Source organism: Canis lupus, chromosome 31 (genome assembly GCF_011100685.1).
Source record: "Canis lupus familiaris isolate Mischka breed German Shepherd chromosome 31, alternate assembly UU_Cfam_GSD_1.0, whole genome shotgun sequence".
Classification (NCBI taxonomy): Eukaryota; Metazoa; Chordata; class Mammalia; order Carnivora; family Canidae; genus Canis; species Canis lupus.
Genome location: NC_049252.1, coordinates 21,527,451 through 21,551,208, shown reverse-complemented (window position 1 = coordinate 21,551,208; position 23,758 = coordinate 21,527,451). Strand labels below are relative to the sequence as shown.

Below are 23,758 nucleotides of genomic sequence, written 5' to 3'. Positions count from 1 at the left end.
GTGGTGGTGGTGATGGTGGGGAAGACAATAATCTGGGATGATGCTAGCCACCCTGAGGCAGCCATTTTTTTAATTCAGAAAATCTGTATTGAGCCTCTACTGTGTTTAATGGGCTTCATTTACTGAGGGCATCATGTGATTGGAGCTTAGGAAGTGTAGAAGGAGTATAAAAGAAAAAGTTTGGAAAAGGTAGGTTGAAGCTTGGTGATATGTAATAGGATTTAGTTGAGGCAATTTATATAACTTTGGTCAATACTTGGTATCTTATTTAAAATAAAGGTTGTAAAAACAGAGGTTAAGAGTTGAGGGGTTGACTCTATAACATGCTAGCTTGCTTTCCTGCTGTCCTTTTTTTTTTTTTTTTAAGATTTTTATTTATTTATTCGTGATAGACACAGAGAGAGAGAGCGGCAGAGACACAGGCAGAGGGAGAAGCAGGCTCCACGCAGGAAGCCTGACGCGGAACTAGATCCTGGGTCTCCTGGATCGCATCCTGGGCCAAAGGCAGGTGCCAAACCATTGAGCCACCCAGGGATCCCCCGGCTGTCCTTTTTAAAATTAAATAAAAAAACATTTTTTTATAGCTCCCATTGGCCATATATTCTAACTCCTAGAGGGAACTCATCCCCTCTAGGAGGAAATCCTCTGCTGTCTCTCACCCCTTCTCTAGGAGAAAGATGCGTGATACAGGATGTAAAACAAGGCCACGTAATTGGACTTGGGTGATGAGGAAGGAAGGAGCAGTAAAGGAATTACTGTTTTCCTTCAGCATAGGGTTTTCTTTTAATTTTGATCTCTTTCCATTTCTTTTCCCTACTTCCAATTTGGATCATTTTCCTTGTTGTTTTACATTGCCTCTTTCGGAGATTTTTCCTTTTCAGGTAAGATGTCTGGCTTTGGACCACCTTCCACTTCAGAAGAATCCTGGGCTTTTACGGAGTTAAGAGTTCAGAGCAAAGGGAGGGGAGCAGGATGCCTTGGGTCACAGGGTTACAAATTAGGTGGCTGTTTAGGTGGTGCTAAGCAACATTTGGAGGTCAAAGTCCTAGCCAGTAATAGAGTACCTGTGCCTTTCATGTTTTCTGTCATACAGAGAAATCTCTGAAGATTACTCTATCAGCGGAGCAGGTGGTTTAAACAAGATAGAATTTAGACACTTGACTATCTTTTGATAAAAAAACTGGACGAATTTCTCCTCTTAATCTATTGGTTTAGGAACTTTAGGGCAATTGAACATACACAGAGTAAGGTGGGTGAAATAGTATCCTAACCATAAGGCTTGCTGAGCTTTTAAATTATCCATATCAGTATAAGGAATATTTCAAATATCTCATATTCCCCTATATCTTCTTAGACAATAGCCACCCCCTCTTTAGCAACATCCATTATTTTGATTTCTCTTATTATCTAGTAGTTCTATTATTGAACTTCATATACTTGGAATCATAGATTCTGTACACTTTTATGTCTGGCTGCTTTCACTCAACATAAGGGCTTTGAGATGTATCCATGCCTTGAGTGTGTATTTGTTCTTCTTATTCCAATGTAGTATTGCATTGTGTTAGTATACTTGAATTCACTTATCCACTTTCCTTATTTGGGACATTTGGATTGTTTCCAGTATCTGGTTCTTTTGTATTGACCTGCCTTGAAGATTCTAATTACAGTTGGTTTAGGAGTAGGATTGTGGATAGAAATATGCCTATATTAAAAAAAAAAGAAAAAGAAAAAGAAAAAGAAAAAGAAATATGCCTAAATTCGGTAGGTTCTACCAAATAGCTTTCCGAAGTGATTGTGCCAATTTACACTCCACCAGAGCAAGGTTTGAGAGTTCCACTTGCTTCATGTCCTTGCCAACACTTTACATTACAGCCTTTTAAATTTTAGATACTCTATGGGCATATAGGTTTATCTTATAGGGCTCAATTTTATATTCTCCTGATGAGTAATGATAGCGAGCATCTTTTCTATTTTTATTACTCATTTCAGTTCCTCTTTTGTGGAGTACCTTTACGAGTCATTTGCCCATTTAAAAAATTGAGTTGTCTGTCATCTTATTATAGATTTGTGGGGGTTACTTCTACATTCTGGATACTAGTCTACTGTTGGATAGATTTATAATAAATACATTTTTCCAGTCCATGTCTTGCCTTTTCAGTCTCTAGTGGTCTCCCCATAAACAGATGGTCTTAATTTTAATGAGGTCATATGCATTCCACCCTCCCCCCACGGATGCTGTAACAAATTACTACGAACTTAGTGGCTTAATACAACCCGTTTCTTACCATATAGTTCTGTACATCAGAAGTCTGATGCACTCTCCCTGGGCTGAAATGAAGGCATTAGCAGGACAGTATTACTTTCTGTGGGCTCTGGGAGATAATTCATTTCTTTGCTTTTTCCAACTGTGGAATATCGTTTCTGCATTCCTTGGCTTGTGTTTCCTTCCTCTATTTTCAAAGTCAGCAACCTTAATCCCATATCAACCTTAATTCCCTTTCACAATGTAATCTCACATATTCACAGGTTCTGGGGATTAGGACCTGGATATCATTTGTGGGCCATTATTCTGCCTCCCACATCATATTTATCAATATTTTCTTTTTATGTTGAGTGTTTTTTGTATTCTTTTTAGAAATCTCTGCCTGTCCCAGGGTTATGAAGAAGTTCTCCTATGTTATCATCCAAAAACTTGATTTATTTTAGCTTTCATGTTTAGATCTATAATCTATATCAAATTAATTGTGTGTATGGTGAAAGATAAGGGTTATTTTTTCCACTCATAAATATTCAGTGGACCCAGACCCATTTATTGAAAAGATCTTCTTTTCTCAGCTGAATTGCACTGCTGTGTTGTTCAAGTTACTCTGCAAAGGTAGATCTGGGTTTGAAATTTCTTCTGTTTCTTTTTGTCTTACTTTCCTAGGGTGGCCCTCAGAAATTACTATAAGTTAGGGGGCTTAATACAAAAGAAATGCATCTCAGCTGTGGGTAGTAGAAGTCTGAAATCCAGATGTTGCAGGACCAAGCTCCCTCTGTAGGCTGAAGGGGAAAATCATTCTTTCTTCCAGCTTCTGATACCTCAGACATTTCTTGGCTTGGAGCTGCGTGACTCCAATCTCTGCCTTCTCCCCAGTGAGTCTGAGTCTCAACTGTCCTGCTTTTCTCTTATAAGGATGCCTGTCATTGGATTTAGGACCCACCTTAACTACTTATACAATCTAATCACATCTCTTTTTCCAAATAAGACCATATTCACAGGTTCTAAATGTTAAAACACAGGCATACCCTTTTGGGGCTACCATTCAACCCGCTGTGCTTCTGTTTCATTGGTCTATTTATCTATTCTCATACTAATACCCAACACCTAATGTCTATTACTGTAGTTTTACAGTAAGTTGTGAAATTGAATTATATAAAATTTTCAACTTCAACTGCAAATCACTAGGGGTCAGTTTCAAAGCAAAAGGATAAGTAGCTTGCAGTCTGAGATTAATGAGAAGGATGCTTAAGTGCCTCCCTGTAATATTGTGCTCTGCACAGCCTCATTGTGAGGGTCCTCTTGGGACGTTAATAGAGTTCTTGTAATGTGGAGTTTTCACTGCTCTTCTGTCTTGGGAATATTGAACTCTTCTTTGCTCAATTATATTTAGCACATGCTTTGAATGAGCAGCTAAAGTCATTTTATGACGTTTTTATGATTACTGGCTAGTTATTGAGTACTCCTGTTGTTCTTATGGAAGTAATAGGCACTTCAAGAGATAGTAGAGGCTAATAACTGCCAGAAACAGACAATTATGAAGAAAGAGGTGCCTAAAGAATTCCAGGATTCTTCCCCATTCTCACTGAGGTCCTCTGAGATTCCCCTCCTTTCCCCAACATGAATCATACTTCCTAGCTTGTCTTAACTGTGCCATTCTCTGAACACAATAGGATCCATTCACACCTCCATTCCATAGGTCCCAATTGTTTCCTTGATGTCTTAGTCTACTCGGGCTGCCGTAGTGAAATACCACGGACTGGGGAGCTTAAATGACAAGAATTTATTTCTCATATGTTACAAAGGCTGGGGCAATTGAGATCAAGGTGCTGGCAGATGCAGTGTCTGGTAAGGACCTGCTTCGTGGCTTGTAGACAGCTGCCTTCTAGCTGTGTGCTCACATGGCCTTTCCTTGGTGGTATGTGCTGGTGGGGAAGGAGGGGAGGAGGAGGAGAGGAGAGGGAGAGAGATGAGGAGAGAGCAGGCGTCTGGTGTTCTAATTATTTTAAGGGCATGAATCTCATCATGAGGACACTACCTCATGACTTCATCAAAACCTAATTACCTCCTAAATGGCCCACCTCCAAATACTACCATCTTGTGCTTTAGGCCTTACATGTGAATCTGGGGGGAATACAAATATTTAGCCCATAACGCTTGGCATACCCTTACTCCCTAGCTTCCCCTGGTAGGGAAGCTATCATTGCTATCCAGTGCAGAGCACTTACTATATCAGGCTCTGGATTATATGCATTACTCTAATTCCCAAAACAAGCTTAGAAGATAAGAATCATCATTACCAATATCATTACCTTTACAAATGGTAGAATTGAGTTTTGGGAGTTTGGGACTTTCCTGAAGATTGAGGAGCATGTTGTGAAGCCAGAGATCCATCAAACGTGCTTTAAATCAGTGACTCTCAAATCATGATCATTGGACCAGTGGAATCAGCATCACCTGGGAACTCAAATGCTTATGTCCTACCCAGACCTACTAAATCAGAAGCATTGGGTGGAGCCCAAATAATCTGTGTTTCAGCAAGCTTCCCAGGAAATTCTGATACATGCTTCAGGAAAGAATCACTACTCTAAGTAAGTATAAGAAAGGAAATTATAGGTAATTAGTTACTTATTAGTGGAGTAGGTTGTTTCCATGTTAATATTGGGTCTATGTTGATGTGAACAATATTCATTAGACACGTTATAGCATCAAAACAGCAATTTGTGGCTCAAAGCCACTGTGTGGAAAACCTCCCCATCTTCCAAGGCCCATTTCAAATCTCACCTCCTCCATAAAGGTTTTTGTTTTGCTTTATTTTGTTTTGCCTTGGTCACTGCCATTTGCTTGTATCATCCTGTGGTCGATGTAAAGTATCACTATTCATCTCCTTCAGGGTTGTGGCTATCTTTCATTAGTTTGATTCAGCATAGCAATAGGAAGTGCCTCCTATACACTATTTGCTCAATAAATATTTGCTGGATTATGAATGGATTTCTATTTACAGAAAAACTCTATTTGGTTCCTTCTGCTTGAAATTCTGAACCAGAATAATTTGTGATATGTATATATTTTGAAATGTTATATATATGATATATATTTAATATGTGATATATATCATATATATGTAAACTAATGTTTTTATCCCTTTTCAGTCTGGCATATATTTATTTTGATCTATTGCTAGCTCCCAATAGAGAGGAAGATCTCATTATATTACTTTATATAACAAAATCTTCAGATAACTCCTAAATATATTAAATTGAAGGATAATATATAACAGTTTAAAATGCCCAGGCATTGGAAAGAGGAGGTATAAAGAAGGAAACTGGGAAGTCTAAGAAATATATAATCATTTTTGGAATAATGGAAGATTGGCCACATGCTGGACTGACTTAAGATGAACTAAATAAAGACATTTTTGACAATGCTATTACTTTCTATTGTCTACCTCCTTTCCAGTCCATTATTAATATTAATTCTTAATATTATCTGTATCCAGTGTCATTTCATAAGATAATTAGCTCATTAGCAATAAAAGATAATATAGACAGACCCTGATGTATTCAAGTGACATTTTTGTCTAGTTTGTCATATTTGTACTTGTTTGTACTTGTACTAAAGTATACTCCTGCATACATGGTCTGAACCACGGGCTTGTAATGATTATGTGCTGTTCCATTCACCAAGCAGCTTCTACACAGGATAAAAGTACTAGCCAAGAAGTACTTGATATTGCAGCTTCCTTGGCCCTACAAACTTGATGGGATGCAATGTATGTTGCTAACATCCATGATTCTCAGCATGATTTCAAGTCATCAACAGGAAAATGTGCACAATTAATTCTCCAGCATATTAGTGGTATATGGAAATGGATTTTTATTAGTGATCTTTTAATTTATAACCTCCCCCCCCAATTTTTGCTTACAATGCTTTTAATAACAATTAGGGCCTTATCAACAAGTTATTACACAACATATTTCAAATATAATATTTTGATTTTGGTTAAAACGTCATCCTATGCTAGTCAATACAAGAACTGAAGGTTGAAATTGAGAAAAATCTCTTTAATTGTGTATTTCAGATTTGTCTCAGATAGGTACTTATCTCCAAAAACTAATTTTTCACTTCCTTTCTCCCTTGAAGCTAAATTTTACCACAATCTTTGATATGTTCAGAATCAATAGAACCATGTTTCATTCTCCAGCCAATGTGTGGACACAAAATTCTCAGACACAGTTTCTGTGGTAGAGCAGGAAGAGATGGGGACCGAGGGCAGGAGAGTATTTTTTGTTTTAGTTTACATTTAGCGAAAGCTCTTAAACCTCCTATTAGTTGGGTTCAGAGGAATGAGTCTGACCAGTGAAATCTGGTATGAATTTAAACACAATGAAAGGATATAATGATGGTAGAGGGGTAGTGGGTATATTTTCGATGGCATAAAACTAGTGATACCTTTTCTTATGTACTAGCTGCAAACATATGAGGAATAGGAGAACATCCTTGTCTTAATGTTTTGCTCCCAATGAAGAAGAAATATTTAGTCACTTGTCTTGAAACACATGCAATCATTTTTGTCCCAATTGAGTAAATAATTTTCTGGAAATTTATAGAAAAGCATGGAAATATAAATTTATTAAAAATAAAATTTCTTTTGTTAGTGTATTACTAGATCTATGATCAAAAGATAAAAATCAAAAGATGCAGACCAGCAGAAAGGATCTGAAATTGGTGACATTTTGGTGCATATACTTTCAGACATCCTATTGTAATGCTATTTTGTTGCTTGATTTTTTTTTTTCCCTTAAAAGACTTTTCCATGCCACAAGCACTATCTACCACATGATTTGAACTGGCTTTACAATTTTATTGTGTAGGTGTCTTCTCACTTAGCCAATCCCTTTTTATTGACGTTTAGATTGTTACCAAATTTGCTATTCTATGCTGTGCTATGATGATCACCTTTATAGCTTAATTTTTCTTTTCATTTTAATAATTACTTTCATTTAAAATACATCTAAATTATTTTTTTGGTATGTAGATATGGAGTTACTGGGTCAAAGGTAAGAAATACTACTGGAATTATTTGCCTAAAAAATAGATGGGGAATTTTAGGTCAAGCATGTTATCCTCGGTCGCCTGGGTGGCTCAGTGGTTAAGCGTCTGCCTTCAGCTCAGGGCATGATCCTGGAATCCGGAGATCGAGTCCCACATTGGGATCCCTGCATGGAGCCTGCTTCTCCCTCTGCCTGTGTCTCTGCCTCTCTATCTCTCTGTGTCTCTCATGAATAAATAAATAAAATATTTAAAAAACCCCAAAACTCCACATGTTATCCTGATTTCTCATGCACATCACCAATTTGCTCCCAAAACTTTGGACCAGTTTATCACACATGATGTAATGCATTTCCCTACCCGTTTCTTTTTATATATTTTCCCAATATAATAAGTAAGACATTAAATTATAATTATTTCTCTTTATCTTACCTTTCACATTAGGAATAGCTATTAAAATGTTCAGCTATTGGGTCTTTTTAAAATGTTAAGTAGGATATATTTGTTACCTATTGCCACCTTAGAATTATAGCCATTTAAAATAATGCAAATATATTATCTCCCAGTCCTATATGTCAGGAGTCTGGTGAGCTCAGCTGGGTCCTCTGGCTTGGGTTTCACTGGCTGAGATCAACTTGTTGGCAAGCTGAACCCTTATCTGGAGGCTCTGACAAGGGAGTCTGTTTCAAGCTCATTCAAGCTGTTGACAGAATTCAGTTATTTAGGCTGCAGAGGCAAGGTTTTCTTGCTGGCTGTCAACTGGGAGCCTCTCTCAGCTCCATGAGACCACCAGAATTCCTTGTCATGTCGTCCTTGCATCTTCAAACCAGCAAATTCCTGTTGAATACTCCTCATGCTTTAAATCTCTATCATTTCTTTCTTTTTTTAAAAAATATTTTATTTATTCACAACACACATGCACACACACACACACACACACAGAGGCAGAAACATAGGCAGAGGGAGAAGCAGGCTCCATGTAAGGAGCCTGATGTGGGACTCGATCTAGGAGTCTCGGATCACGCCCTGAGGTGAAGGCAGACTCTCAACCACTGAGCCACCCAGGGGTCCAATCTCTCTGATTTCTACTGTTTGTTGTCTTTCTGCTTTTAAAGGCACATGTGATTAGATTGGGGCCTCTTGGATAGACTAATCCAGACTAATCTTCCTGTTTTAGGCCTAGAGACTTAATACCTGTAAAGTCCCCTTTGCCACATAAGATAGTATATTATTTAGTATTCTCTAGAGAAACAACTAATAGGATATATATATATCCTGTTTGAGTATATTTGAACATGTTTAAATATAGAATGATTTATATATATTATAAATGTATGTTATATACATATATATTTAAACATATTTATTTAAAATACATATTTATTTATTATGAGGTATTGGCTTATGTAATTATATGATTATGGAGACCGAGAAGTTTCATAATCTGCTGTCTGCAAACTGGAGATGCAGGAAAGCTAGTGATGTAGTTCCAGTCTAAGCCCAAAGGCCTAAGAAGCAGGAGAGCTCATGGTATGGATCCTCGTTCCATGGCAGCAGAAGATAAGATGAGATGTTCAAGCTTAATCCGTGAGGCAGGAGAAAGGAGTGAATTCCTCTTTCCTCGTGCCTTGTGTTCTATTCAGGCCTCCAGAGGGTTAGATGATGCCCACTCAAACTGGGGAAGATAAATTTACTTTACTGGGTCTATCCTTTCAAATGTTGATCTCATTCAGAAATAACCTCACAGACCCACCCAGAGATAATTTTTAACCTAGGCACTCCATGGCCAGTCAAGTGACACATAAAATTAATCATCACATAAGGTAATATATTTATTGGTTTCAGGGGTAAGGGTGTGAATATCTTTGGGCGGCCATTCTGCCTACCACATCACCAAAGGTTTGGTTTGCCTACTGCATTCATCAATTCTAAAACAAGAACATAAGGCTTTTGTCTTTTGGAACTTGTAATAAGAATTATGTACTACTTATTTATTTAAAAATGAACAAAGTCGGGGGATCCCTGGGTGGCGCAGCGGTTTGGCGCCTGCCTTTGGCCCAGGGCGCGATCCTGGAGACCCGGGATCGAGTCCCACATCGGGTTCCCGGTGCATGGAGCCTGCTTCTCCCTCTGCCTGTATCTCTGCCTCTCTCTCTCTGTGACTATCATAAATAAATTAAAAAAAAATTATAAAATAAATAAATAAATAAAAATGAACAAACTCAAATTACTCAAAAGTAGAGTGAACAGTAGAAAGAAGTCCATGTACTTATCACACAACTTCAACCATTATCAATATTTTGCTAATTTGATATAGCTATTTGTCTCACCGTGCTTTTGTTTTTACGTATCTTTTGGTGGAAAAATATCTTTATTTGCAAAGACCAATTAAACTTCTTATTTTATTGAGACTCATAATAGTTTCATATAATACAAATTAAAGAACAAAACAGTAATAATTTAATGCAGGCAAAAGAATACTAGTGCCTTTTTTCTCATTTAGTGAATGGGAAATAGGGTGTGGAGTATTGAAATCTTGCCCAACTTACATAGTTGCCATTGTGATTCATTGACATTCTTGATAACTGTCTTACCATATAGGATTCTCTTATTTCATTCTTGTGCTGGTATATAAGGGATAACTGAGTGAAAGAATATGCTTAAAGTAGTCAGCTTGTCTCAGAGAATTTAAGAAATGAAACCCAAGCTGCATGACATTTCTTCTTAATTTCTTTTTTTCTCTTGGTGCCACGCCTTGGATATGTGTAGGGTAAGTAGTAATAAAACTTACTTAAGATATTTTATTATTATAACATGATTACTGGCCATCACTGGAGAGTATGGAGTTATATATAGACCAAAATCCATGGCTAATCCAAAAATAACATTTCTGTATTTGCAGTGTGTTTTCATATCGTATTTAACTGAGCATGTGCTGATGTTCTGGGAATTTCATTTGAAAAGAATAATAAAGTATACCATCAAAATCTGGCTTCGGTCTATGAACACCTGGCTTTGAGACTGGTGAAAGGGTTCCTTTTTCCAAGTGTTTCTTTGAATAGGAAAATTATGTTCAACTCTTCTATTTAAAAGGGCTTCTTGGTATAAACATTTTTAGATTAAATTACATATAAAATATTTAGTTTGGAGAAGCATCCTCAGATTTGTAATTTATTACACTCCATTATCTCTTACTCTTCCCCCCCGCCCCCTGGTTTTAGAGACCAACACATTCCTCTTTTACAATATTGAATATTTGTGCTGTTATTCCAAACTTTCTCATCTCCTCTAGAATTATGTTCCAGTAAATATCACTTCTTTGGTCTCTATCCACTTTTCTTCTACTCTCAATCACTCTCATTTCATTTTATAGTAACTTACAAATAGACACAACTTCTTTCCTATCTGAAAGACTTACTCTACTTTTTTTTCCCCTTTACCAATGAAAATATTAAATACCCACCTTATCAGCACCTATGTGTTTTTAAATTCATCCTAACTTATTTTCTGTTCCACATTGTGTTTACACTGTGCTTGGAACAAGTCCTAGCCACTTACTATTCAACTGAATCCAATAGCCACTTTCTTAGTTGTCATATTCTTTAACCTCTTGTACTAGTTGACAACCATGAACTGAACCGACCTACCGCCCTTTGCCAAAATCTCTCCTTTGTGTCTCTTTAGACATTTTCTTGTTTTCTGATTCTTATGTTACTCCTCCAACTACTCTCTTTTCTTCATTTAGATACAGGTGTTTAAATGGAGCATCTGTCCCCTGTTGCTACCTTCTCTATTTTGTATTCTCCTCCTGGGCAAGCTCAGCCCATGACTTAGACTCTACTTTCCTTGTAAATGGCTTCTAAACCCATGTTTACACTCCTGAATTTCCTTCCAAAGCTCAGTCTCAGTTTTCCAATTTCTGGCTTGACATTTCTACCTAGATATCCTTCTAGAGTGTTCTATTGAGCAGTTCAAAGGATTGAAGTCTTCATCTTCCTCTTAAATCTACTTCCCTCACTATTCCCAACTTTCATTACAACCATTGCCTTGTCATTTAGACTCAATCCATGAAGACCATCTTTGATTCCTGTCTTTCCTTCCCCTTGTCAAAGCAACAAATGTTGATAAACCTGTTTGATTCTCTACCCAGAACGAGTGCTTTCCTCTCTAACTAAATATCATGTAATCTGTCATTTCCAAACCCACAACCTCTTTTGTGTTTCAGAACCCTCTTATCTTTGACTAGGAATATTGCAAAAATACATTAACTTTTCTCTCTCTCCTGCTCTACCCAGTTGGCATGAGAAGTCTTGCCAGTTTAACCTTTCTTGACTTTAGTGTCATCCTCTGCTTCAAATTGTCAATAACTTTCTCTTTTTAAAACAGTAGTTCTCAACTGGGGATGATTTTTGCCTCCCAGGGGGCATTTGACAATGTCTGCAGTTATATTTGATTGCCATAACTAGGGCAGGGGGTGCCTGGGATACTATACATCCTACAATACACAAGACAGCTTCTTATGGCAAAAAAACTATCTGACCCAAAACGTTAATAGTGGAAGCTGCAAAACCCTGGGCTAGAGAATATGCAAATAATTAATTTGGCACTTTAATTTTCTTCTACATTTCATTTACAACCCCATGGGATTTTTATAATTGTTCCTTTTCTCCATTTCCCACCTCTTGATCTTTGCTTATGTATTTTCCTCCCTCATTCATATTTTTCCTTACCTTTTTTTTTATTAAAAAACAAATCTCAGTGCTATCCATCTTTCAGTATTTAGCTTTATTGTCTTATTTTTCATAGGCCCCCATAATAATCCCAGTTGAAAGTGATGATCCTTTGTCTGAATCCTGATAAGGATTTTTTTGGGGGTATTCTTCTTACTACTTCTTGCTTTTTCATGATTATTTATAATAATGTCTTTTAAAACTTACTAGTCTTTACATTTCTGTAAATAAAAGCTTTATTGAAATATAATGCATATTCCATAAAATTCACTCTCATAAGCATAAGATTTTGTGGTTTTAATATATTCACAGAACTGTGCAACCATTACCACTATTCAGTTCCAATACACTTTCATTATTCCCCAAAGAAACCCATGCCCATCCCTCCTGTTTCCCCCTTCTCCTAGCCTCTGACAAGCACAAATCTATTTTCTGGGTCTGTGTTTTAACAGTTCTATACATTTTGTGTAAATGGAATCATGTGATAGGTTGTGGCTTCTTTCACTTAGCAAAGATGTTTTTAGGGTTAAAGACTGTCCTGGGAAAATCATGATATAAATGTCCTATCCGTATGATTTGCTTCTTACTTTGCAAATACTGAGCCGTTTACCCAAGACTTTACTGACTTGTTTTATCCATCAACACAGTGCCATTTATTTTTTTTTTTTATCTTTCAGAAATGTGTTGATATTTCTTATTTGTTGGTAAGACAACAAACACTCTATGCCCCAACTGTCTATCACCTTATCTTCTCTGTAATGACTTTATTCCTTTTTATACTTTTTTTTTTTATCAGCACGGTGTGAAGTATTAGAGAAAGATATGTATGTAAAGTCTACTATCGACAGAATTTTAAAAACCGGAAAATAATCCTTTCCTGCTTAACTTTTCAAGTTCAACTTTGGCATTTGTGAAATAATTGATGCCACTTGCTAGGCTGTACTATGATATACATTATACTATGATTTATGTTAAAGTTGGAGCTGACAAAAATGAATGTCAAGTGTATCATTTTGAATTCTCTGAGTGGAGAAAAAGGCATAAAGCAAGACTTAAAGCATTTGCATATTTATATATAAAAAATATTGCTTATATCACCAAATTGGGCATGAGGTAAGTACAAAGTAGTGACTGGTCTGAGTTCTAAAATATTCTAAAATAAATACAAATTTTCCCTTTCTTTCTTTTTTCTTTCCTTTTCTTTTCTTTTCTTTTCTTTTCTTTCTTTCTTTCTTTCTTTCTTTCTTTCTTTCTTTCCTTTCTTTTTTTTTTTTTTTTTTAAGATTTTATTTATTTAGGGAAAGAGAGAGGCAGAGACACAGGCAGAGGTAGAAGCAGGCTCCATGCAGGAAGCCCAATGTGGGACTGACTCTATGCCAGAACTCTGGGATCACACCCTAAGCCAAAGGCAGATGCTCAACTGCTGAGTCACTCAGGCATCCCAAAGAAATGCAAATTTTAAACATTAAGTGTGTACCCCCACTGCTTTCTAAGATTATTTGGGGAGAAGAACTTTTCAGGCAGAGGGAACATTAAGTGCAAAGCCTTGAGCAAGGGCTTGCCTGCTCTGATCAAAGAAGGGTTATGGGGCCAGTTTAGTTAGGTGGAATGACAAGGGGGAAGTAGGAGGAAACATGGTCAGAGAAGTAATGAGGACCAGATAACATAGGTCCCCATATATCATGGTAAGGACTTTTAGCTTTTCTTCTGAATGAGCTGGGGAGCTGCTGAAAGGTTGTGAGTAAAGGAGTAAGATTACATTTTAATCGAATCTCCATTTCTGCACTTTGGGGAATATGATGAAGCTGGACAAACACAAAATGGGGGCATAGTTAAGAGGTGATTGCAATCATCTTGGGCACAGATAGTTGTGTCGTGGGCTGTGTGATTAACAGCCAAATTCTGGATACATTCTGAAGATAGAGTCAAAAGAATTCACTGACGTATTTGTGTAGAGTATGAAAGAAGGAAGGACATCAAGGATGATCCCTGGAATTTTGGTTATTAACTGAAAGGATGGGGTTGCTATTGTATCTGATGGGGAAGACTAGAAAGGGGCACGTGTGGGGCTTGGGGCAGATAGATGGTGATCGGAAATCAATTTTAGTCATTTCGTTTGAAATGCCTTCCAAGTGGATTTGTTGGTCAGCATTGGGAATTCAGAGGAATGGCTCCGACTGGAGATTGTAAATTAGGAAGTCATTGGTATGTGGATGGTACTTACAGCCGCAAGACTGAGTTCAACCGGAGGAAGCATGTAGATAAAAGAGAGAAGCAGCTCAGGAGCACTCCAGAATCCAGCAGCCAGGAGATAAGGAAGAATCAGCAAAGGAGGCAGAAAAGAAGAGAAGACAGGTGAGTGTGGAATCCATCTCCTCATTAGATTGTAAACTGTGTGATGATGGGAATCATATGAGCTTGTTCAAGTGTTATATCCTTCTTTAGTATCTCATTCACAGAAAGCAATAAGTACTGACTGAATGAATATCAATAGCTTGTATATGAAGCAGAGTTCTTTTCTATGCCACCAAATTCTTGATTTTTTTTAATTGACATAAAATTGGTATAGAACATTAAGATTCAGGTGTTCTTTCTGACAGTCTTTCTCCAGGCATAGTGATTGAAGATGTACAGAGTCTTCCTCTTCAGATCCAGGTGTCTCTTCCGAATGTCCTCTGGTCATTTTGACACCCATGGCTCTAGCCCTGTAAGTCGGTAGTTGGTTATTCTTTTATTCTTCTAGATCATGCAGGGCAAGGTGTTGTCATGTGGGCCAGCTTCCTTTTGCTTCCTCTAAAACTCCTGGATGAGAATTAGCCTGAGCGTGCATTCTCAGGGAAGAAGGGCCTTAGGTCTTTTCTCCTATGCTTTCCCATATTTTTTTTCTCTCCATCCAACATATTTTCCTATGTGGTGTTTTGAGTTTTTGAAGAGTCAGTTATAACCTCTCAAAGTCTCTCAAGAAGGTTCTCATAACAGCCAGTCTTCTGAGCCCTAATTTAGCACCATTTGCAGCACTGAGCCCTGCAACCAAGAACTCAGTGAGTCATTTTAGTCCTGTTACTCTGGTAATATTCTAATATGGTATAACAAATTGCCTCCCTGTTGGTGCCTAGAAACAGTGTATGTTGACCTAGTTACAAATGTTCTCCACATGGTGCAATACTATACAGTACGGAAAATCTATTTGGACATATATTTTAGAGTAAAACGATATAAAAAAGAATTAAAACTCAGAATTTTACTTTCAAAGTTTTTGCCACAGGAAAAAGTAACAAATTCAATTCAGGAGGCTCATAGCTATCAATAAAAAGTCACAGGAAGTAGAAAAGAACACAGTGTTGAGTTTTAGTTTTCAAACATTCACATATCACTGTGACAATTCTAAAATTGTTGGGGAGATTTGATAACAAACATAACAAACATGTCATAATGCCCTAGAAATTAGTTCTGTCTTCAGGCCACCAACTCAGTGTGGTAGGTACAATTTTTGAAGAAAAAAAAAATGAAAAGAAAAGAAAAAGCAAAAGCCGTGACCTTCAGAACAACCGAACCATTGTCCTTCTTAAGTTGTTTGCGTTGCTATGAAAATGTCAAGCATGTTTGTGCTAATGGCTTAGAATGTCCTTCTATTTATTGCTTTAGAAGTTGGTAGATGTGAAAGTAACCTAGATCAGGATTTTTCAACCTATGTTAGTATGGCCATTTGGGACATCATCATGGTAAATGTGTAAAGCATGTGTTACATTTCTCAGTCCATTCCCTGACTACATAAGGCAAATTTCATTCAAGGAGCTCTATAGTGAGGGTGGAGTTGCCAGCTTGTTATCTCACTAATTTTGGTTTGCCCATTTCTGATGACCAACTTTACATGAAAATATGTCATATCATGAGACAAATATGAGAAATAAATGATATTTCTTTTTGTGTGGGATACTATGCTTCATAAGAAACAATTGAAGCATTTCTCCAAATTAGAAAATGTAGGTGATGTTGTACACAATTGTTGAATACTTACATCTGAAACTAATGATGTACTATATGTCAGATAATTAGATTTAAATGAAAAAAAAAAAGATGCTTTCTAGAAAAAAAGAGAAAGTAACACTTATGAAATGTGTTACCAATCTTTGATGAAATCTAAAAAGAGAGAGGGCATTTACATTAGGTTAAAATGATTTTCAAGCTTTATTAGTTAATCAAACATAATCAAAGAGTCCTCTGGCAAGTGACATGCAAGCTGAATAACTGGTTCTTCATAGGACAAAGTATTTTTGTGTTAAAGTCATTTACAACTTATATTTTTAATTTTTCCCCTCTAATCTACTTTGTTATATACTATTTTTAAACATTTAGGCTACCATTAATTTCACAACTGTCAAATATTGTGCGAAAATTCATTCTTAGAGGGTCCTTATAATGACTTTAAAAAAAGTTTTTTCTTTGGTCTTGTTCATTGTCATAAAGCCAAAGAAAAGCATTAGCATTTTTACTGGATTATTGATTTGATCTTCTTGGGCTGCCATAACAAAACACAATAGACTGGGTGGCTTAAATGATAGAAACTTATTTTCTCATAGTTTGGAGACTAAAAGCCCAAGATCAAGATGCTATCCAATTCTGTTCCTGGCAAGAGGGCTCTTTTTCTGGCCTGCAGACAACTGCTTCTCCATGTGTACTCACATAGGTTTCCTTGGTGTGTTCGTGTGGAGTTCTCTTCTCCTCTTCTTATAAGGACATCAATCCTATTGGATCAGGACTCCACCTTTATGATCTTATCATCTTATTTTATGATCTTATTAAGCTTAATTACCTCCTACAGTCACATTGGGGGTTAGGACATCAATATATGAATTTGTAAGGGTGCCTGAGTGGCTCAGTTGGTTAAGCATCTGCCTTTAGCTCAAGTCATGATCCCAGGGTCCTGGGATGATCCCCCCATCAGGCTTCCTGCTAGCGCGGAGTCTGCTTTTCTCTCTGCCTCTCCTACTCTCTGCTCACTCTCTTTTTCTCTCTCTGTCTGAAATAAATAAGTAGAATCTTTAAAAAGAAAAACAAAGCAAAACAAAATATATGAATTTTCAGGGCCAGGATGGAGGGGGACACAATTCAGTTCATAACACTGAGGTATCAACAGATTTAACTACCAATATTTCCAGTAGTTTAGCAACAGTGTTTCAATTTCTACATTTAACCTTAATGGAGCATGTACTCTGTACCTGACTCTGTGCTAGATTTAGGGCATTAGAAAGATGAATAAAAGAGTCTTCTGTCTGTCAGCTTATAGATGAATATGTGAGACTGATATGCAGACCCACAGACATCATAATACCATGTGAGAAGCAAACGGAAATGTGTACATGCTATTTAAGCATGAATGTCTCTTTTCACTATCTTTACCATAAATATATCTGAATTCATATATATATATATTTTTTTACATAGTAGTAGTCCGTTAATTCAGAATGGCTAAAATTAACAAGTCAGAAAATGACAGATGTTGGTGAGGATGTGGAGAAAGGTGAACCCTCTTAAGCAGTTGGTGGGAATGCAAGCTGGTGCAGCCACTGGAAAACATTATGGAGGTTCCTCAAAAAGTTGAAAATAGAGCTACTCTATGACTCAGCAATTGCACTACTGGGTATTTACCCCAAAGATACAAATGTAGAGATCTGAAGGGGTACCTGCACCCCATGTTTATAGCAGCAATGTCTACCATAGCCAAACTATGGAAAGAACCCAGATGTCCATCGACAGATGAATGGAAAAAGAAGATGTGGTGCACACACACTGGAATACTATTCAGCCATCAAAAAGTGAAATCTTGCCATTTGCAATGACGTGGATGGAACTGGAGGGCGTTAAGTGAAATAAGCCAATCAGAGAAAGACAATTATCATATGATCTCAGTCATCCATGGAAAATTCAAGAAACAAAACAGTGTATCATAGAGGAATGGAGGAAAAAATAAAACAAGACAAAATCAGAAAGGGAGACAAACCACAAGAGACTCTTACTGTAGGAAACAAACAGGGTAACTGGAAGGGAAGGGGTGGGGGATGGCATAACTGGGTGATGGACATTACGTAGGGCACATGATGTGATGAGCACTGGGTATTATATAAGACTGATGACTCACTGACCTCTGCCTCTAAAACTAAGAATACTCTATATATTCATTAATTGAATTTAAATAAAAAAATAAATGAGGAAATTAAGACTTGTAGAAGTGAAGCAACTTAAGACCATGGGTGGTCTATTTGAAATCTAATTTTATTATTTTATCTTTTGAATTTTCTTCCCCTAGTTGTGCTGCTTTCATGTAAATGTGGTTTCATTTGAGGCTTTGTGTTAATATAATCCATTAAAAAAATCCATTATTTCCTTCTCTGATCTCTGACATAGCAGATACTGCCCGGTGAGTTATGCCCACACTATGTTATGTTTTAGATAGAACATTTTATTCCTGAGCTTCCTAACGGATCTCATGCCAAAATTTTCTACTTGTTTCAGGAACTGCAGCAAACTTGCCCTTGTGGTATCGTTCCTCATAGTGTTTTCTCTCCCTCGATGTACGATCAATATGATTTGGAGCGTTAGATGATTTTCACATCCTCTGCAAGTCAATACTTTGCCCCTATCAATTAATAGGAATCACTTGCCACTTATAAAGAATAATTTCATCCAGACGTTGAATTAAAATGAAATAAATGTTGAAGTTTAACAATCACATCAATTTCTGTTTTGTTGTAAAACGAAATTGAGTGTGTCCATTTATCAGTATGTTATGTAATTCACGCTTGGTCACCCTTTCATTAGTCATGAATCATTCTGAAATCATTGGTATCAAGTGAGGTCAAAAGTAGGACCACAGTTACCACGCTTTGGAAACCTTTAATATCAATGCCACTATCAGAACTTTTCAAGGATGTTTGACATTTCATTTCCCAAATTAGGCTGTGAAAGTTCAGGAGACACCCTGAATTTATAAGCATTGAGCCTGGCTTTGTCTTACCTGCTTCCTCAATGCTATTGTAACTATTAAATTTTATAACTGCTACTATGTGTTTTGCCCTTTTATTTATTTTAGCCAGTGGACACACCTTTTCCTTTCAAACTAGTGTGTCAATGGCCTTTCCTTGTAATAACAGTTGACATAATCCTGTTGAGCTTTAAGAAAACACTACCAAGGAAAACACTGACTATTTCTAACTTTCTCAGACCTCTGCAAAGAGGGAAGCAGGTCTCAAACCAGCGTCAGGTGGAGAAAGAGATATCAGTGGGTGCAACTAAGAATTTCAGGTTCTCAGGCATATTTTGCTTTGGATTTACTTTTTAGCCTCTGGCTTAGAATACTGAATTGTGACAATATTTTTCACCTGTCCAGTTGGCAAATGTTTTAAACAAACAATAACAACTATTGCTGGCAGATACCCAAGGATCTGAGCATTCCAGTATTTGGTGATAGAAATGTGAATTTTTCTACTGTTTTGGCAAATAAATCTGGCAGTGATTATTTGAATTAAAATGATTCTATGTCATATAGAAACTCTAGTTGACGAATTCTAATTACATTTAAAGAAGTACATGTGATAAAGGACATATATAGAATAATGCTTTTTGTAGCATTGTTTGTTGCATCAATAAACCATAAACAGAGACACCTGGGTGGCTCAGTGGTTTAGCACCTGCCTTTGTCCCAGGGTGTGATCCTGTAGTTCTGGGATCAAGTCCCACGTTGGGCTGCCTGCATGGAGCCTATTCTGCCTCTGCCGATATCTCTACCTCTCTTTCTCTCTCTCTGCGTCTCTCATGAATAAATAAATAAAATATTTAAAATAAATAAACCATAAACAATCTGAATGCTTTTGTATAGGGAATTAAATAAATTATGGCACATGCATGTGTGCACACACATGCATACACACACACGATGGAAAATGATGTGTTGGGATCTATCAGTGTCCCATACAAGAGAGATGTTTATAATACATAGTGAGGGGGAGCAAAAGCAAGTTCAAAGTAAAGGGGATGATATCAGTCTGATACAAAAATTAAAAGTAAAAAGCAGATTATGTGGTTTTCTTTTCCAGCTGGAACCATGGAAGGTGCAGAAGAGAAAAATGGATGGTCACTGTTATGCCAAGAACCCTTAAGAAAAAGAAAAAAAAAACCCCTCACAGAACTGAACCTCAACTTAAGAAAGAAGTTTGCCCAAAAGATGTTTTGAAAGGCAAGGAAAAACTTACCTGTGATAAAGGTAAGCTATCACAAAGAATATAGACAGATGTAAAGAACTGCTACAAGAATAGTTAGGATGGAGCTGCCCCAGTGGTGCAGGGGTTTAGCGCTGCCTGCAGCTCAGGGTGTGATCCTGGAGACCCAGGATCGAGTCCCATGTCCGGCTCCCTGCATGGAGCCTGCTTCTCCCTCTGCCTGTGTCTCTCCCTCTCTCTATCGCTCATGAATAAATAAATTAAAAAAATTAAAAAAAGAGAGAAAAGAATAGCTAGGATGGCAAGAAAAGCTGAACTTCATGTACCTGTGGAATTCACACTGGCATTTATCATCAGGATCAGTATTCATGGCGTGACTCCAAAGGCCTGAAAGGTGTTGCAGTTTCTTTGTCTTCACCATACCTTCAGTGGTATCTTCGTTAAACTCAACATTTCAGTTAGCATGCTAAGGATTGTGGCACCATATATTGCAAGGGGGTATCCACACTTGAAGTCAGTAAATGATTTTTTTTCATTCACAGTTATGGCAAATTTACAAGAATTGATTGTTGAATCTCCTGGTAAATATGGCATTGTCTGAGTGGAGGATCTTGTTCATGAGACCTACACTACTGGCAAATGCTTCAAACTAGCAAACGACTTCAACTGGTTCTTCTAATTATCTTTTGTATGAGGTGGATTGAAGAAAAAGACTATTCATTTTATAGAAGGTAGAGATGTTAGTAATGGGAAGACCAAATCAACAGGCTTATTAGAAGTGTTGAATAATGAAAATCCAACCGAGTAAATTTTAAAGATCTAAAGGCTTTATTAGTTGATTTATGAATGGAGCAGCATTCCATCCAACAAGTAGAAGAGAGCTCCTAAGGGCTATAGAAAAGAAAAGGTTGAAAGGCAGAGAGGGAGTGGAAGTAAGGAGGTTATAAGCAAAGAATCCATTGTTCTAGGTAAGGTTGTCTTCCTAGGGGGAACGAAGTGGTCTATCAGGAAATTTCCTAGTGCTGACGAGGAAATTCTCATGTCAATTGGTTAAAGGTTACTTATTTAGGGAGTTGAAACTGCAATTCAGTTAGGTGTTAAGTCTTGCTTTACTAACCTAGGGCCTTAACCCAAGTAATACCACTTTTGGTCTGTGGTTTTTCTTTTTAACAGAAGAATGAACTAAGATATCTATCATGATTATTTTTGTAAACTAATCAGTTAATAAACAGTGACTGCTTTCAAATTGCAATGTAAGACAAACAACCATCTCCCCAACCCAAGAACCCCAGGTTTTGTGATTGATCAAAGAGAAAATGGGATAAGTACTCACCCAATTCTTCAGATTTGTGACTTAAAGGAGGTATGGGGGGGATTTCCTTCCTTCCTTCCTTCCTTCCTTCCTTCCTTCCTTCCTTCCTTCCTTCCTTCCTTCCTTCCTCCCTCCCTCCCTCCCTCCCTCCCTCCCTCTTTCTCTCTCTCTCTCCCTCCCTCCCTCCCTTCATTATATCAGGAAAGGGAAGACACAGATAGGAGAAAAGAAAAAGTGGATCACCATTCTGGTGATGGATGCTAGGTGAGAGGAGGGCTGGATACCAGTATGACAGCCAGCCTCATTATCTCTCCACTAATGGGGACAGAGGGCTGTTTCTAACTTTGTGAGCACAGAGATTTGAAGAAGGATATTGATTCAGGAGGAAGAGAATGACTGGACCACCCAAGTTGTCTGCAGTTACTAACGGCCTTTCTCTGTAGAGTTGTCTTTAAGTTGCCCAGGTCAGGTCTCTCTTGGTTAAGTACACCCATGCAATAATATCCTGCTTCAGAAGTTCTGCCCTTACCTGTGTCAAGCTCAAGTTCCTAGAATGGGAAGGATAGTCAGCAGAAGTTTATTGATGGATGAAGGTACCTCTACTTGAGGTATGAATAGAAACTTCTAGATGAGACAAGAAATTTGTCAGACATCTATACTTTTCTCCTCACCCCACCCACAGAGCTAGGCACCAATTTGTGTGTGGGTGTCACTGTCTAGAGATTTTCTAGAAGAAAATAGTACAATAATAATTAATAATAATTAATAATTAATAGCACAATTAATAATTTGAGGTTATTAATCTCTCCTCCTCCTCCTCCTCCACCACCTTTTCCCTCCTCCTCCTCCTCCTTCTTCTTCTTCTTTTTCTTCTTCCTCCCCTCCTCCTCCTTCTCTTTCTTCTTTCTTCTTTCTCTTCCTTTCTCCCTCTCCCTATATATATGTCTTTTCCTCCTTATTTGTGCAAATAGTTGGTGCTGGGGGAGTGTGAGCCAGGATAATATTTCTAGCTATTAATTTCCAATAATGCAAGTCTGAAGAAATCAGGCAAGATTGCCAGAAAAGGCCAAATGGAGGATTTGTGGGCATTGGCCAAGTGTTTGGGCCAGAAACATGATGGAAGGTGAATTTTCCAAGTTAGGATATTTCCAAGGGAATAAGGCAGTGTAGAGAGGAGACGGGAGTAGTCTGTGGGACCAAGGAGGTAGGGTCCTTGCCTGATTTCCAACTATGTAAAAAGAGAATAGTAAAACTCCATAGAGAAAATAGATGCTTGGAATTGAGACAAAGGAAATTAAGAGGATCCACTCTTCCAACAACAAACATTTTGGAATTATAAAGAATGTTGTGGGGCACCAGGGTGGCTCACCCAGTTGACTGACGGACTCTTGGTTTTGGCTGAGGTGATGATCTCAGGGTCATGAGATCGAGCTCTGCGTGGGGTCTGTGCACTCTGTGGGGAGTCTACTTGAGATTCTCTCTCTTCTTCTCCCTCTATCCCTTCCCCCACATGCATGCTGTTTTTCTCAAATAAATAAATATTTAGAAAAAAGTAAGAAATGTTGCAGTGAATATTCTGGTGTCCTTGTGCAAGAGTTTTTCTGTAATTTATACTTTAGAAGTTGACTTGCTGGGTTAGTGCCTTTAAACCTTGCTAAATATTGTGAAAATGCTTTCAAAATTATACACATTTAGGGGTGCCTGGGTGGCTCAGTGGTTGGGCGCCTGCCTTCAGCTCAGGTCGTGATCCCGGGATCTGGGATTGAGTCCTGCATCAGGTTCCCTGCAAGGAGCCTGCTTCTCCCTCTGCCTTTATCTCTGCTTCTCTTTGTCAGTCTGTGTCTCTCATGAATAAATAAATAGATCTTTTAAAAAAATTACACACTTTTGCTCTCTCAATCTCTTACCTTTCTCTTCTCAAATTTAAACTACACTCCCTATAGTAAAACTTCATTGTTCGTTAATCATCAGGAATTAACATTAAGAATTTGGAAGTTCCTGTTTCCCCTACTTCCTCATCACTACCTATTTTTGAATTTTTTCCAATCTGAGGACATGAAAGGGTATCTTGTTTTAATTTGCATGTTCCTATTACTAACAAGTTACTTTTTTTTTTTAAATCATCATTTGTCATTTACAGATTCTCTTCTGTGAACTGAAGGTTTATATTAATTTCTTTCAGGGGTTT

At 37.5% G+C, this 23,758-nt stretch overlaps 1 long non-coding RNA gene across 1 annotated transcript in view; it reads left to right on the top strand.

Moving 5' to 3' along the window:
- LOC111093524 overlaps nt 1-23,758 on the top strand; it is a 78,577-nt gene that overhangs the window by 49,826 nt on the left and 4,993 nt on the right. Inside the window, exons 3-4 of the long non-coding RNA XR_005381974.1 lie at nt 14,269-14,397; nt 20,136-20,302. This is a non-coding gene — a long non-coding RNA (uncharacterized LOC111093524). The remainder of the gene's footprint in view (nt 1-14,268; nt 14,398-20,135; nt 20,303-23,758) is intronic.